This window comes from Ischnura elegans, chromosome 6 (assembly GCF_921293095.1).
Source record: "Ischnura elegans chromosome 6, ioIscEleg1.1, whole genome shotgun sequence".
In the NCBI taxonomy this organism is placed as follows: domain Eukaryota; kingdom Metazoa; phylum Arthropoda; class Insecta; order Odonata; family Coenagrionidae; genus Ischnura; species Ischnura elegans.
Genome location: NC_060251.1, coordinates 81,861,220 through 81,877,315, shown reverse-complemented (window position 1 = coordinate 81,877,315; position 16,096 = coordinate 81,861,220). Strand labels below are relative to the sequence as shown.

At 39.2% G+C, this 16,096-nt stretch overlaps 1 protein-coding gene across 1 annotated transcript in view; it reads left to right on the top strand.

The window, feature by feature from the left end:
• The window catches only part of LOC124161067 (division abnormally delayed protein), a 1,055,554-nt gene that overhangs the window by 548,030 nt on the left and 491,428 nt on the right, over positions 1–16,096 (top strand). The gene's annotated exons all lie outside the window — the stretch shown is intronic.

Genomic DNA, 16,096 nt, shown 5'->3' with positions numbered 1-16,096 from the left:
GAGACGGAGTGGTGTGTTTGCGAAAAAAAATATGCATGCAAGAGGGAGGGACGAAGGGTGAGGAAAAAGACAGCCTACTCGGATGCGCTCATCCCTTCAAGGTGCTTGCTCCACCTTTTCATTCCCGCAGACACGTAACACCAGCGCGCCAGACGTCTCATATCCGACTCCCGTTTCCTTCCTTCCCAGTACTCTTGCCTTCTCTGCCTTCGTATTTTTAAGCTCCTGAGCAGCGTGTCGACCTATACCTCGGCCTCCGAGGAGTGCTGGTCGAGACAATATTATCCACCCTTCTTAATTATTAAAAAAAAATGTCAAGTCCTTAGAGAAAAGCCGGGAACGAGCTTGTTATGTAAATCGGATTAAGTAGAGGTCGATAATGCCATTGACACGTTTCTTTAGATTATCGACACATTTTATGAGCCTACCATATTCTTCTTTTTTTGTGAATTGAAGTTAGGCTTTGTCTGTATTTTATCTTCTTCTGTTGTGCAACTACTAGCAACACTCAAGGATGGATCGATCTGGACTTATGTAGAAACTTAACGTACTCCGTGTTGTGGGAAATATCAAAGTATTTCATTCGAGTCGGAAAAGGCCCCGAGCTGTAAAATCAGTAGTACGTGTAAGATAGGCATAGATATTGAAGCGTTTGTTTTATTGATTTTCCATTCATAATAATTTTTATTCGAGTAAAGTTGATCGTTTTTGTCATTACCACCGTGACGCTTTTGCGTGGCAGTCACGAACGTTTACTGAATTTGTAAATCGGGACTAGTGTTACAGTAATAATTGGTGATAATAAATACCGAGAAAGGACCTGTTTTCCATGTGATGAAGTTGGTGGAGCATTCAATAAAACGTTTTAAGTACGTATGTATTTTTTGTAAAACTGCACATAGGTCTGCAACTAAGACAGTTAGCTTTTTCATGAATTTGCATGACAGTTCACAATTTTAATGTTAACGAAGTTTTAGAAGTTAACGAATTATTTGAGTCGTGTTGAAAAAAATATCCGAAGTTAGTTTCTAAATGAACTTCATGAAGCCATGTTTAATCCCCTGTGTCATCACTGAATCGTATTCAGAGGACACTCGTATTCGGGACCGAAGCCGTCCTCAGTTCCCCCCATTGCATGCGTCTCCAAAGTGGCTAACGTTTGAGTGTCGAACCGCCCACTGGATTGGGAACCTACACTCCGCCACGCGCACATGCCGGTGAAACTCGCGTGTAATGCCTATTCAAAGTGAGACACGGTCGCATGTATCAACTTCGTAAGAAGATTCGAAGCGAAGGCAAGGCAGCAGCCTTCGACGTTGTCAGCAAGGAGTCCTTCAATCTGCCGATTCCGTTGTTGCTGCTTCTGCGGCTACTCCCTCGTCCTTATAGTCTCCTTGGCCTCTTTCCACCCTTTAAGCTCCCGTGTCACACCGTTGTGCTTTTGTTTCGAACACAAAGCCACTCCGCGGATCGTATTACCCACCACCTCTTCTCTCCTTCCACCCTCGTTTGCTCCTTAGGGTGCGACGCGTGTAGAGAGAGGTTTATTTTTTTCCCCCGTTCTGTCATGAGGGGATTGCGAGAGTAAGGGAATGGAGTCGGGTAGACGTGGATTTGGCGGTTTTACGATGACTATTGTGCGGGTCCCGGGAATCCGGTTGACAGTCATCATGTCGGCGGGAGAGAGACTTAACCTCCTCCGAGGTGCTTGCTCATCTAGGGCGTCGAATGCTTCTGCGTGGGCGCGAATAAAAAATGGGGAGATTCCACAATGCGAGAGGATTTTACGCCATGTCATTAGCTACGGCATGACTATAGGATTATTTAATGTCGGTAGAATATGCATCGATGCGTTTTGATGAACGAAGATGACTCTTATCATTAAAAATTTCTCCGAGTCAAGAGAATCTTGGGATATTATTACCGTTTTTCGCCTTGATATTTTACCATAACACCTACATTTCTTATAAAAATATACCGCATTTCAATGCAAATTTATCTCGTACTTACTTATACATTCGCTCAGTTGATACTGTATCCAGCACTTTAAAACCAAAAATAATATTCAGAGGAATGCGCAAACAAGAAAATGAGAATATTCTGTACTTCTCCACGAAGGCGTTCCATGATGTTTTGTGGTAGTTTGTATAGCCATTTTCAATTCAATACGGTGGCCGATTACTTATTTACCATTCTATAATCCACTGTGTACTTTTGATACGTGAGCCAAGGTTAGTTTCTTGAGCTCAATGTGTGGAGGATATTTTCAAATCTTCTGATACATATGGGAAAGTGTCGTGACTGACTGATTCACAAACTTAGCTACCCATAGTCCAAACTATTATAGATACATCCATGAAATTTTCAAGGCATTTCCCTTGCTTAGTTGGACGCAGAAATATTTTTTGCAAGGAACAAATCTTAAGTTTGTTTTTACCTGCCAACATTTTCACACCATAAGTAAAGCATAAGGAAGGCTGTGATAGATTCCTTTGTTAACTTTTTTAACTTTACGCTGCGATGTATTCCGATTGTTGTAATTGTTCAACCAAATTTACTTATTTTTCTTCTATTTAAAGAATATAATTTAACCGTAGAAACAGGGTAACAACAAAGAAATCAATCACAGCCTTCCTTTTTCAGCGCACATATGGAAACTTTCAAACTAAACCTTGAGTGTAACAAAGTTAAAATGGGACAGAAAAATGTTCTCCGCGGAATGCAATGCTTTACTTATGATGTGAAAATGTTGACATCGTAAGCATGCATTCAGAACATACACAAATTTTTGATAAATCTTCTTTGAATCGCAAGACCATTCAAAAATTTGTGGCAGATTCAATACATTCATTGTTATCAAAAGGGTAAAGCTAAGAACTATGTCCACCTTAGTGCCCAGGGTTCTAAACATTGTTTTGCGGTAATTCATAATAAGACTTCGGTGTATAGCTTTAAGAACCATTTTATCTTGCAAGTCGCATGAAAGAGCAATTGTATAAATCATGTCGACGGCAGCGAGACTAACCTACTCCGAATTGCTTGCTCATCTAAGGAGTAGAATGCTTCTGCGTGGGCACAAATAAGAAATTGGAAAGATCTCGAAATAGGAGGAGGCTTTTACGCCACGTCATCAGCTACAGCATGACTATAAGACCATTGTGCTTAATAGCGGGAGAATACACTGTGATGTGTTTTTTCATGAAAAATTTCACGGAATAAAGAGTATCTTGGGCTATTTCTACCCTTCTTTGTCTTTGTCTACAAAATAGTAAAAATCAACGGCAGCATGCCTTGCATAAAACTGACTTTGTCACTCATGCTGACTGATTTCCCGGCGAATAAATGTTTAAAAATTTTGACCGTATATATATTAAAATCAGAGGAGATGAACTCTGAATGGAAAAATCTACTGTACAATTTATCTAAACGATGTATGAAATTCTTACCATTTGTTTGCTTTATTGCAATTATAAAATTGCACGCATATGCTGTAACTGGAATTATGTGCAATTATATATTTCAATGTTTATGATATAATTTTTTACTACATTACGTACATTTTTTATATAAGTTCAGCTCTTTTGTACGCTAATTCATCGAATAGTTATTAATGAATTTGCACAATTTATACTGAACCTATTGTACAATTAAAACCCGAAAATGATATTTAAACAAATGTGCAATTAATTAAATTAAGATTCGTACTTTTTCACGAAGGCATAGAGTGGTGAGGTAGTATTTTATGGTAGTAGAGCGATAGAAATTTTCCTTTTAAACGATTGGATTTTCTTTAATCCTTTCACAAACTACGATTCATTCTGTATTTTGTGTCTATAATCCTGAACTGATTGTTTTCGCTAGTATTGCGTACAAATTGTTCGCATATTTTCGGCATCTTTGGCGGCGGGGTATAGACCTCGTAGTCGATACCGAAGGCCGCGGGTTCGACTCCCACCTGGATAAGTCGCCCCCCAACCAGGGCATGGATGTTCATGTCCGTAAAAATTATTAAATTTTATGAAAGCCCCGATGTAAAGGTCAAGTGACGCTGTTTTCGGTGGTGTGGCATTAAATAACAATAAATAAAATCGTACCTACCAACGCAAAATTAGCGCTCCGTAAGGGATTTAAGAATGGAGTACACGATTTTCCGCCTTTAATCCGTCTCCCTTCCCGTGAAAGAAAGAAAGACTTCCCCGCCCACCGCGTCACGAAAGGCACCCGCACCTACGCCCCCGGCGGCACACGCGAGAGGAGACTGCTACACCCACGCGTGCCGCCAACCAAAAACGTCACGCCTACCCTTTCTCTCCCTCCTCCCCTTTCTCCAACCTTAACCCTCTCCTCTTATAAGCAGCCATACGCTCTTTTTATGGCCGGGGCTTGCGAGAGAAAGAGAGACACGGTAGAATCTGAGGAGGGAGAGAGAGATAGGAAAAAAAAGAGCGGCTTTCGGGTGTTCCTGATTCAACCTTGAGGGGGGCTACCAGACACGCGGATGCATTGAAACGTGTTGTGTTGCACGAAACGGGGTGTGGGGATAAGAGATTAACAGTGTGTTTGGGTTCAGGAATAAACTCTCTTTCCACCCTGGAGATAGAGAGAAAAAAACATAGTGATAAAGGGGCTCCGGTTGTGGTGGTAGGGGAAAGGTTAAAAGGTCTGCCACAACACATTTCGGCCCGTGTCCGAAACCTTGTCCCAGTCCCTCGCATCGGCGTCGGGCTATTAAACAAGTTCCACCGAGCGTGTCTTTGCGGCTTGTGTTGTGTGCCGATTTCCCCTCTCTTCTGCCTTCACTTCTTTGACCACGGTGTGATCTTTCGTGCCTTTAGTTTCGCCTGGGAATTATTGCATTGGGTTTCTCTATAGAATTGAGAGAGCGGCTGTCAGTGACCCTAATATGGTTTTCGAAAAATAGCTATATTAGGTACATATTGCACAGATTTTAATGTGTTAAATGTTTTATGTCCCGCGTATTTTATCTTCCATGCAAATGAAAGACGTAATAAATGTACTTATTAATTATGTTCCCTCAAGGGTGTTTTTGCGACGTGTGCAGGGCACCGATTTTCTCTCTTTTTTCACGATATACTTGTCGCGGGTGACAGACATATTCAAGTCAACGCCATATTTTTGGACTTTAGAAAGGCATTCGGTAAGTTTCCGCATTTAAAGCTGATTTTAATGTTTGAAGCATACTTTATAGATACACAAGTAATAAGTTGGATCAAAGATTATGCTATTCAAGTTACCTCAGGTGTACCCCAAAGGAGTGTTATGTGTTCTGTTTTGTTCCATCTTTACAGTAATGATATTATTACCGCGGTAACTCGCGAAACCCGCCTCTTCGTAGATGATGTAGTTGTATACAGAGACATTTATGGCCATTGCGATAGATTGTCATTAGGAAAGGACCTCGTTGTCATGTTTGAAAGGTGCAGTGTTTGGGAGATTAAATATTGAAAAGAGTTTGGTGATGAAGTTTAGGGAAAAAGATATCTCCTCAAAAAGGAGTTACACCGTTAACGGGATTTAACTATCAAATTTCACAATTACTCGATATCTTTCGTACCATTTAATTGGTTCTTCAAAAGTTGCCATTTCATTTTCAGTAACATATTGAAATGTATTCTATCTACAGTGGAGCCACCGTCATATAGTACTGAACTGTATATTGTATATCAGTGTATATTTATTATACCGTTTGCAAAGAGTTGGATATAAATACATTTCTCCATGGAAATCGGTTGTTAACATGGTTTTCGCACTATTTAAGTCCATTTCCAATTCTAAATTTGAATGAAAATCCGCATATTATTTATATTATGATACTTATGCCTAGGAAATCGCCAGATATTAGATACAATCTTCAAACTGTAGTTTCTATGTTTGTATTGCATGTTCAATAAACAAAGCGTCCAATTGGCTTTCTTCCCTTCCGGTTTTGTTCGTCTTCAATTTTTTCTTTCTAATTCCCAAAACATCTTTTCATCTGCAGTATTCGTCTCTCCTATTACCCATGTTTTCTTCCCAAGTAATCTTTCTCTCCGTTCTTTTCCTTGCTTCTGGCCTTCCTCAGTTTCTATGGCTCTTTTTAAGCCCCCTCGTTGCTCGGAAGCGATACTCCATAAAGTGGAGGGGAAGGAGTCGTAAAAAAAATAGACGAGTCGCCGCCTGTACCATTTCTGCTTCTCCGTTCTCCTCTTCCTCGCCCCGAACTTTCCTTTCGTTCCACTCATCCTTGTCCCTCTGTCAGCCTGTCTCTATTCCTTCAGCCCTTTTTCCTTCTTAGTATCAGTTTACTCACGGGTGCATCCCTCCATCTGACTCGCGACTGCTCGAGTCAAAACATCCACTGTATTCCGTCACTGTTATGCGTCCACGCTTCTGCTGATCCGTGTAACTTCGTTGCGTTAAAAACTGCTATCAGCCAACAGAGAGCGTTGCACAGCATTTACGCAAATTAGGTGTAGTAATGAAGAATAGATTTATGTCAATGTAGTTTGGGTTATACCGTATTAGAGCCGCACTATATTTCCTGGGACGACAAGAACTATTAAAATAAGAGAAAGTTTGTTGGATATTAGTAGGAATTTGTTTCTGTCATAACTAGAAGCGACTGTGATTGATACTAGGTAGAACTGAGGCTAATATACACAATTTGGTGGCAACAAGAATATTTAAGAAGCTCATTTTTTTATAAAATAAACTTTCTAAAAAACTAAAAATAAATCATGAAGCTTTGGAGCAGAATCAGGATTTTAGATGCTATGAATGGTGATTGATTTATAGAATTGCAACGTTAATATTAATTGGCTACGTGATATTTAACATTATTATACTATCATCAGGCTTACCTACAATCTTAAATATCTGAAGTAAGGTGTCAGTAATATTGTTACAACCATTCTTCCGGACACCCAACATTATGCTGATTAGAACGCAAACTTTTAAACACTGAAGTTATGTTCATGGAATCCTATAAAATGAAACCAGAACTATTTTTATTGTTAAGTAAGCAGAGTGTAGTAGAGAAAGAGATTTTTCAAATGAGGAACATTTGGGGTGCTCAAGTACTTAATAAGTAATTTAATGTCTTGTATGAACTTCTTTTAAGATTTATTGGTCCTATTAAAAATTTGTATTTTTTAATGTTATTCCCTCACACTATTTGAGAAAATAAATCCACTTGATTAGTAAAAGCGACCACCCAGCTCATTACGTCATTTCATTTATAATTGCCTCGGTTAAAGACGATTAACTTCTTATCAATTCCGGCTATAACAATGCATGGAATTATGCCACAAGTAATCGCCTAGCAGGGAAGTAGTTTTTGAAAATATTTAGCGTTCTCTACATAAATCAGTTTTTTTATTCGAATGAGTGATTATGTGAATGTATATTTTAACCAATTATAACCCATTGTTGCTTCTAAGTAAATACAAAAACCTGTACATTATCGGCTCTATTAAGGAATATTCAAACTACACGTCATGTTATAAAGTTTAATGGCGAAATAAGTAGCGGAAAAATTAATTAAGAGTAAGTAGAAAATTATCAGTTTTAAAACGCGAAGTCTTTAAATTTAATTTCTCCTTGAAGTAGCCCTTGGTTAGAGAGGTTAAAAGTCCCTTGAAATATGACATTATTTCAGGAAATCTTGATAAGCGTTCAACCACGTCATTTAGTTTGCAATATGTTAAAGGTTTAATTTTTTAATATTCAATCCCATCAATGTCATGGATCCTCATACTTCCTTCCTCGGTAGTAGTTCTCTTTTCGTCCTCAACCGAACTCATATCGACCGTTGGCTCCATGTCTCAAGTTTTCTTTTTTTGACCCCAGGAAAGCATTTTTTAAAATTTACATTTCTGTATTTATATCAGATTTTTAAACTTTGAAATAGTGGTGATGTGAATGTGTATTCTAAAGTTACCTTGAAATATGACGTTATTTTCCCAACTAATGATGAGCTTCCAAACCCATCATTTAGTTTTTGATAATATAATGCGATTTAATATTAAGTCATCCCATTTTATATGATTGGTGCTAAGCCAATACATATTTTGATTAATATTAAACAAAATAAATCCATATGTTAAGGAAAAGCGTTTATCCAGATCATTACCCCATTTTATTAATAATTGCCCCGATTCAAGACGGTTTGATATCATAAATAATATGTTATGTTTTAATATTCATTCCCATGAATGTCATGGATCCTCATACTTTCTTCTTCCGGGCTCGGTGGTAGTTCTCTTTTCCTCCTCAACCGCCCTCATATCGGCCGTTGCCTCCGTCCCTATTGTTTTCTTTTTTTGAGCCTGTTGTATCGTTTTTTATTATTTTTTGTTTTTATGTATTCATTTTTTAACATTTCGTGAGCAGAAAGAGTCGTAGCGTGGTCGTCGTTTGGTTTGCCTGCGATTGGTTTTTGCCGTCGGGGGAATTCCGGATGCGACGACAGTTATCGATTTGGTCGCGCAAGAAAACGGACGCGAGGAAAATAAAATAAAGAACGTATTTTTGCGAGCATGCCCGCATGTGGAATTGCGTAACCCCTCACCAGTTTGTATCTCAGACTTTTTTTTATTTTCGAATTTGCCCATGCGTGCTTGTTCGCTATGGGTATGAAAGTGTAATGGCTGAATATTATTTTTTTCGTGAACCCAGAGTAATTTTTTAGACCGTTCCTCATCCTATTTTTTAAAATTTAACTGCGCGCGTATTCAAGTTTTGGTAATAAATGACGGCAATAAAGTGGGCTACTATTTTCATTAACACTGGATCACAAATACTTTGCCAAATTAAAAGATCGTAGTTTTGATCACAAGCATTGATATTACTAGTTATTGTATTACATTTATAGTTAAAGTATATTTTAATTTATTGTGTTTCCTGTGTGCAAAATTTCCAAGAAAGGGATTTATATTGGTATAGACAATTTGATGGGAACCTTTCTTCTTAAGGGCCGTCATATACATAAATTAATATCCTGAATTTCTTCATGCCTCTGGCATCCTGTTCTTCTGAACCTGTCCTCTATGTACAACAGCCATATAGGCCGCTAATAAAAACCGCCATGTTATTGGCATAGCTATAACTAGTGACGGATGGGTTTATTTTGCGGTCTTGCAAGATATACATAATATGCTACCAACTTTTGTCAAGGTTTTTGCCTAGTTAATCCTTTACTTCTCTTAGTTATGATGTTTAATGTCATTTTTACCGTTTATTTCTTAAATTTTGCATTTAATGATCTTCGTGAAACCTGGTAGAAAGAAATATTTCTTAGTAAGTATTTCGGAATGTTCTCTTAAACGTACTTTTAAATGCACTCAATTGTTAATGATTACGATTTTCAATATGGGAAAAGCGAGCTGATTTGAAATACGGTATAGCTATGTCCATTTAGAGTGAAATTCTGTATGTATATTTACCAAAAAGAATATTTTGCAGTATTTCGTAAGAAAATCAACTCTCTAGAGGATAGCAAGCAACAAATTTTAACGGTTGTCGATTAAGACTTGAAATAGATCGATGCGAATCTCAGATTGCAGATCGGTAAGATTGTTCCGTGTGCCTTCAAACGGCAACCGTAAAGTTCAAGTTCGTAGAAACTTTCGAGTCTTTTGAAGTTTCCACTCTCCTCGCCGAAATGTTGTGTGGCATCACCGCCGCCGCTCATACTGCTGTAAGTCTTGAGTCGTCGCTCGCAGGGATACTCACCTTTTGATGCAAGGGCACTCGTCTGTATCCTTTTGCGCGAAAACCATTTCTTTCCCTCTCGCTTAGAACCTCCGTGAAATATCCACTCGAGCAACTTTAATTTCCAATAATAAAACGGATGCATCCTCTTATCCTCCCCCCCCTCCCCCCCCGACTGGGTGCGCACAGCTGCGCCTTGCTTGGAGCTATCTGTCTTCATCTGTTTCTTCCTTCTATTTCTCATCTCTTTTCAAACCTCACCCTCTCCCCTTCAATCTCCCCAACACCACCTTATGTCTTCCCCTTCGTACTCCCACAAACCTCCCGACTTTCCCTCTGAAAGTAAACACGAGTGACGAAAACTGTCTCCAGCTTTGAAACTAACGGATCCAATTCTCTCTCCACACCCTAGCGTACGTTATTTGCGTGTGGTGAATGATTATTTCCCGGGATCCCACAGTTTTCCTCCTTTTCTGCGTCTGTAGTTGTTATTTTCAAATTAATATTAAGATTTTCTCAAGATAAGTTTAGTTGGTATGAGCAAGTCGATCCAAATTAATATTAAGATTTTCTTAAGGTGAGTTGAGTAGATATGATCAAGTTGATTAAAATTAGAATTAATATTTTCTTAATGAAACTTTAGTTCGGATGAGCAAGTTGATTTCATGTAATTAAAGAACCATTTTCCTAATTTTTTTGCTTTCGAGGGATTTTTCGGAAAAGAGGATTTGGTAAGGCAGCATCTGTAAAGTGTGTGCTTAAGGAAGTTGGCAAAGGCAAAGTTTTTCCTACATTAGGGTCCGACAATCTATGGATCTCAGATGCTAATGCTCCAAACGTTGGGTCCTAAAAATATTGAGAAAGCCCCCACTCTTCAACCTACTCGTCTGTGATGCGTCCTCACTTGATTCCTTGAAGCCGATTTTTTCGACCATGATTTAAGTTTTGTTGCGATGAATATTTATGATTTTTGCTTTGCGCACAACGGGATTTGAACCCGAACCAAATGGGGAGAAGAAAACACTCTAGCCACCACACCGACCCGATTCCCTAATTAAGCAAAGTAAAAGTTAAAGTGGGTGGAGTAGTTGCGATTCATCGGTATTATAATTTCCTCTTGCCCCCCACATCGAAGTACTACAGCCGTTAAAGTAAATTTTACCACGCTCGTATTGAAGTGTTTGTCGCTGCACCGACCGCTATGGCCTCCACTTTTACGTTTATGAAGAAGAGCTGCTGCCTTCTACCCCAGGTGATAAGAGGCGTAACAGTTATCGGCCTCCTATCGCCTTAAGTAAGAGCATCTTTACTGGTCTCGATATCATTTTAAAGGCCTATTCTACCCAAGGATGGACTCAGATCGCCGTAATTTTCTGCACACTACTGCTTATTCGACGACAAAACATGCTTATCTCACAGCTAACCTCAGTTTCTAGAGGTCGAATTACCATTTACATCGTGGTGGACGTACTCGGTGGCTTTTTGATTTTCTTTAAGAGATATACTTGTATAAAGGCTATTGCTCGGTGTGCCAGAGTGCGCGAGTATATATGCGGGCGTGGTGTGTGCGTGTTATTAGCCATCAAAATAATACATGTAGGTACTCTCTGAATTTCTAACGGGGTAATTATTATGTATACAATAAGATAACACGCTGTCGTTCATTAAAGTATGCTACCTGTGTATGAAGGATTGCCTGGTGCAACTGTGAATCACTTCGGTCGTCTCCATTTACATCCTTGACCCCCTTATCAAATCACAATATGACCTATTCCCTCTCAATATGTCTATAAATCAATTTCTCATCCACTACCCTCTCCGCTGACTAAGCATTCCCCTCTTTAGCGCGGTTTATAACATCTCGTTTGAAATTATTTCAGGCTTAGCTTGGTGGAAATGCGATATATTCGTGCGTAAATTATAAACTATAAATGGCAATTTCGACGCTTTAATATCACCATTGAAAATGACATAGAATTCGAAACTATGGTCGGTAGTGGAGCTCTATATTAAAGAATGGAAATTACCATTTTTAGTTTACATATTATCATGGTTTTTACATCCCTTCATGGATCAGTACTCCCTCCATCCAAAGCCTCTGTCTCTTCCGTATCTCATCGAAAAATCTTTATGGCCTTGTCCACCATGTGGAGCACTTCGTCCACTTCAAAATTCTTCGTTGTCGTAGAAAAGAGGAAACCCGCTGATGTCGAAGAAGAACTTTTGGGGATTTTTCGGAAAGTTATATTTTGAAAATAATATTTTGATCGTAACTTTGGTTGGTCGTGTATGTCTTGTACGTCTGTGAGTACCTGTATTGGAGGCCACCACTACCCCCGAACATGTTTCGAATGCATCGCGTCGTCGTGGAGTGCTTCGCGCCGTCACCTCCCCGTCCCTCTTACCCCATCTCATCCTCCATTCGTGCCTTTCAACGCGTTCACCCTTTTAGTCCCTTTGAATTCGTCTCTTTCACACGCACCCTAAAGCGCCCTCCACCCCTTCTCTCTCTCTCTCTCACTCACTCTTTCTGTATCTCTCTCGCCTTCAGCTCGGTCGTTTGTTTGAGATCATCGACCCTTTTTTCTGCTATTTTTTCCACTCTTCTTTGCTATCTGTCTGCCACTCACTTTCCTTCTATATCTCTGTATCTTTCTCTCCTATTTCCTCGCCGTCGGTCCTGCTGACGTGATGTAGCCGTGAAGAGTGCCATCTCTCTTTCTTTTCTGCCATAGCCTTCCTCACTTACACTGAAATATCTCCTGAAAATTGTCATGATTTTGACCCGAATCGATGATTTTTTTTTTCAAATGCGTGATACATATTTAACGCCATGACCGCGGACTTGATCGCATTCCGTTAGCAGTGGCGGGGGTTATTTTCACCCCTCGTTTTTTTTTTCAACTTTATCTCTCTATACTTTGAAAGTTTTCCCATGCTGGTGTATTTATGAATAGTGAGTTTTTTCGTTGTTATGATTGGATAGGAAAACCGTATTACTGGCTAAAACGGTTTTTCTTTCTTGCTAGGCTTCCCTTTTCTGCATTGATTATAATCGCGGAATTTTGGTAATAAAGGGAGTAAAGTATGTTTTGTTCGTTAATATTCGGAGAAACTTTAAGGTATAGGAAAAATTAATAATAACTAAAATAATTTCATTTTCCTACTAAATAATATTCAAGGTAAGAAATATTTTTTTCCTAAATGACACTGATTGGAAGCAAGCGCACATAATTAGGTGCCAGCAAGGGCGTTTGAAATTTGCTATCATTATAAAAGTAAAGTAAATGTGGTATCTTTATAATAATTAGGGTCACCGTCTTATCTGGTCATAGCCTATTCTTCTACGCCAAAATATGTGAGACTGAAAGCTCTTCATTATGTGATTGGTAAATCTAGATTCTCCTTCGATGAGCATTGCGAAATTCAATCCTAAAATTCTGGGGCTATGTTTTTTATCATTTTTATTATTTGGTTGGTATATAAATTATCTGGATATCAAACTATCTGTAACATTTCCCGAGCAACATCTGTTACCAATTCTGCTAATGAAGTAGTAATTTATTTTCTTAATATAAGATAATCTACTAATTTGAGAGGTTCATTTGTAAGCCTTTTATCCATCGATCTCTTGCATTTTGCGATCCCTTGAACCGGCACTTGCGTAGTTAAACGTTCTTTGAGTAATTATTAAAATACTAGATTGGCATCGACGTCAGAATATTATGCTCTCTATCCTCCCAATTATCGCTGTCTATTACGTGACTCCTCTGTTATTCACCGTATATTTTTATCATGATCCACTTAGGCACATAGGTTAAAGATACAACTTATGTTTACTCTCTCGAAATTACTCCATGTAAATCCTGCCTCAAATTTCTTCAATTCGATGCGCTCAGGGATCAACATTGAAACCCGATTCTCCTCGCATGGTGATCCGATTCGAAAATTAACCACAACGAAGTGGAAATACCCGTTGTTAACGAGAAACCGTCCGAGTATGAATACTCCGGCGCGGAAATGCGTGTATGATTTCGTTAATCTCCGGAGGGAGCCAGAGATTCTCCCAAGGACGAGAGCTTAGCCAACCACAACCGAGGGTCGGCATCTCGGTCCATAAAATATTCATTAACACCTCGCGGGCCTCGTAAATATTCATCGCCGGGCGTCCAGTTTTCTAGACGATATTCATAGGGCTTTGCATCAGTTGCCCTTGCACTTCCATATTAGTTAAATCGCTCCGTCGAACTATATGCTCTCCGAGGGACATTACATGCCTTACATGAAGCGCCAGAGCCCAGAGCTGGAAATGGTATTTCTATTTAGTGCAGCTGTGATTGAATCATACCTAGACGTAACGTCATCCCCTGTATGTACTCTTTGCTCTGCTAGTGGACATGGAGGTTTTAAGAAGTTTTGGATATTAATCACTTAGGTAATTCTATGAACATTCGATAAATACAGTGATCAGCAATGGCTTCAATTAGTCGAATAAGTTTGTGATTTTTCATAGTCACCAAGGTATATTTTGCGTTAAAGCGGAAAATCATTTACGACTGATGAGTTCTGTGAAATAGAGTAAGATTTTCAGTTTTCTTTTACTTTGAGATCGGGGATAAATAAATAAAGGAATATAATTTTCGTTCTCACGAGTTAGAATTATACTGGATGCTTTCCGGGTTTTTCACTGGCAATGAGTTAAAACGTCTACCTCTGTCTACTTTTAAATTAGCGATCCTTGCGTAACGGCATCCCATTTTCTTTGATATGTGTAGTTTTTCCCTACTATTCCGATACGTGACGCTGTCTCTACATGTAAATGCATCGGTTTGGGCGTATTTTTTTACTTACCTAAGTGGCATTTATTCTGCGGCCTTGAAAAGTGTTGTCTCAAGGTTGCTATTTAAGCTTTTGACATTTCAAATTTTTTCTTGTGGGTATGAAAACTTATCTTAACCGATAGAATACGTTAACAATAATATCCAACATTACTTTGCTGAAGTACCGTTCTGTTAGAGGTTAACCTATACCAAGTGGTCCAAGGTAGTTGCTCTACCATTAAAAAAAAACTAATATTTCGAAAATTCAAAACTAGTTGTTTTATTTTTAGCAGCGATTTAGTAACTATTTATTGTAATCGTTGCAGCGCATTTTCTGAGTGTAAATTCTTTTGAAGTAACATCTTTTTCTCAGATATGGTAACCTTTGTATGAACGAAATAAAATTTGTACAATATAATGCTCTTTAGGGACAGAATTGTCTTATTCGAGGTAGCTTCTTGATGAGATATGGATGTCACAGAAAGTATGGTTGGAGGGAGTAGTTAGCGGGAGGAAGATTGAAAACGGGGTTGAGGGAAACGAAGAAGCGGATGGTAGAGAATAGGAATTTTAGACAGAATGAAAGCGAGTGGGCCTCGAGTGAATTGTAGAGGGAAGTACATGAAGGAAGGGGAGGCTCCCAGAATGCTTCTTAAGTATTGCATAGAAACCTATCTTAATTGGTAAAATATTTAAATAATAATTGTAATAATAGTATTGATGTGACATGGATTTTGCTTAGTTATTCTATTTATTTGCCTTGTTGGAGGGTAGAATGTTAGGTAAACGAAGGAGAGGAAGGAAGAGAATAGGAATTTTGGACAGAATTAAAAGGGAGTGGGCCTTATTGAAGAGGGAAGTACACGTAGGAAGGGGGGCTCCCTGAATGCTTCTTAAGTACTCCATGGAAACCTATCTTAATCGGTAGAATATTTAAATAATAATAACATTAATGTGGCATGAATTTTGCTTCATTCTTATATTTATTGGCCAAGCTAGGATTGTAAGGAAACTTGATTTACAAAAGAAATCCTTTGCTTGTAACCGCAGAGGAAACGTGAAGCCAAATGCATGAGAGAGGGCGAAAAAGCAGACGCATCTCATGTCCTCTCCACGGTCACGTGCGGAAGGGGTTGGAAAGGTTCGAATGGCGTGGGGCTTTATCCGGTAGAGGTGTCGAGGAGAGGAAGGTGCCGTTGAGCGGCGCTCCGCTCCCATTGTGGCGCGGCGTCGTCGGCGCCGATGAGCGGGGAACTAACGCATCCCCCCATTCGTATCGTAATCACGGGAGGGAAATATGGCGGGAATGAATGAATGCAACGTCATCGCGCGGCGTGTTGACGAGTGGAATGGGGAAGAAAGGGAGACACGCGCACCGTCCCACTCTTTTGTCTTCGTGCCAGAAAAAAAATGAAGGTCGGAATCCTCGCGTGATGACTTCCACCCATGCTTATGGATTTGACTTGTTAGCGCAGTGTTTCCTGTTTCACGTATTTACCTGGTTCCCCTAAGCCTTTGAAAGAAAAAGAGGGAATAATGGGTTCGTACCTTATTCCGTAAGTTCA